The sequence below is a fragment of the Bactrocera latifrons genome, unplaced genomic scaffold (assembly GCF_001853355.1).
Source record: "Bactrocera latifrons isolate USDA-ARS-PBARC rearing strain unplaced genomic scaffold, ASM185335v1 scaffold_986, whole genome shotgun sequence".
Classification (NCBI taxonomy): Eukaryota; Metazoa; Arthropoda; class Insecta; order Diptera; family Tephritidae; genus Bactrocera; species Bactrocera latifrons.
Window position 1 is genome coordinate 1 of NW_017537696.1, and position 1,801 is coordinate 1,801.

The window sequence follows — 1,801 nt, forward strand, 5'->3', positions numbered from 1 at the left end:
CGATATCTGGTTCAACGGACATTTTCTATTGTATAAAACCTATGTTCACTACAATTACTAGACTTTAAATAAAATATTGAGTAACTTTATACAAAGTAAACTTTGTTTTTATTTAATTTGAATGTTCGAATATGGAAATCTGCACTTTATTTTCTGTTGGTCAAATGTAAAAGAATGCATTCAGAAGAAAACTCACCACCGAGAAATCTAAATACAGGGCTGCATTTTATTAACAAGAACTCACTACATAAARAATATCTGACTATCAGTAAATGATATTTTTAAGGACGAAATATGACACACTATGGCGTTTAAATCAAATATTAGTAAATATATGTCATTAAGAAATAAATTCCTTTTATATTAAGCAACAATATTTACAGTTTTTGTTATTTTATAGAATAAATTTACTAAGTATTTACTACCTCAATATATACAGCACTGCGTTGCTACCTCTGAAAATCCAAGATGGCCGCTATTCACCCCCCGAAAGCTACCACGAAAAGGTTATCTACTKTATATACTGTGGTGGATAGCCTGAATCACCAATAAGCCAACTTGAATCTACATCACTGGCGTTTTGCCTTTCCTAAAATTGTTTACATTCTGTATCTCCCAAATAAAAGCATCATGGGTACTACCACCATAACGCGCGTTCCCAGACACTATCTTTAAATTGTAGCCACAAATAAGTTGTACATTTTTGGAAAAGTAGCCCTTTCTGTTTATGTAGCAGCATTCAACATCAGCGGCCGGCTTTTTAATTTTAACAATCAATAGCACCAATGCACCCAGGAAAACCCGTAGATGAAAAAAATCTGTAAAAAATATAAACACATATGTGCATACACAATATTTTTTATGTACCTATATAATGATTTTCTTACGTTTGTTTTATTTTGTTTTGTTCCTCTAAAGATGTTGGAAATTTAATGTATTTACACATACATTTTCCTTCAATAATGTTTGTGACTTCTTTTACTGCACGACACACAACTGTCTTGCTTAATGAGCACACAAAATCTTGGCCAACGTCTCTCAAATATGATCCTGTCGCATAGTAATGAAGTGCTGCAGTCATTCTTAATGATTTTGGAACAAACGTACGCCTTTCGCCACTTTTCATATGAGGACTTAGCTCTTGTAACAAGGCTTGTAACAAGGCTATTGTGGGATCCTTTTTAAAACGGAATAGCTCTTCAAAGCGAGCTTCCGGCAAATTAAATGAGTCAGTTGTATCCCTCAGATGTCGCTGATGAACGCGTAACATATTCCGTTGGTCGTCCAATAAGGCAAATAATGCAGCAGCTATCATAATTTCAGCTATCATACTTTCAAAATATATATATAGTATAAAATATTATGTGTACTTACCAATAAAAAAATAAGAGGAAACAAAACTTTTTTGCAGTAAACAAAACAAATATACATTGACAGATGTTTATGCATTGATTTTAGTTATAGCACATTTTCGATAACATCGATAACGACTCAACAACCATAACAAAAGGTGACTTTTCTGAGTTACAGAAACACTTCAAAACAATTGTCCGTTATAAACCTTTCGTTACGCAAAAGTGATATTTCTTTCGATATCATAAGGAAAAGTTACAGAAACGCACTACTGGCATAGATAACTTGATCAGAATCTCTTTTCTTGCTCTCTCACTTGTCRGCTGGCAGGGCACCTTGATCTGTTTTCTGAGCTGGCAACAAAACACAATTAGGGTGCCTTCAACCAGCAGTTAGTGAAAAAGGCGGGATGCCAGAAGAGCAGCGCTATAATTACTTGAGGAAATTG

At 34.0% G+C, this 1,801-nt stretch overlaps 1 pseudogene; it reads right to left on the minus strand.

Annotated features, from left to right (window-relative positions):
- Positions 1 to 432: 432 nt before the first annotated feature.
- Positions 433 to 1,458, minus strand: LOC108977985 (annotated as a pseudogene).
- Positions 1,459 to 1,801: the final 343 nt, after the last annotated feature.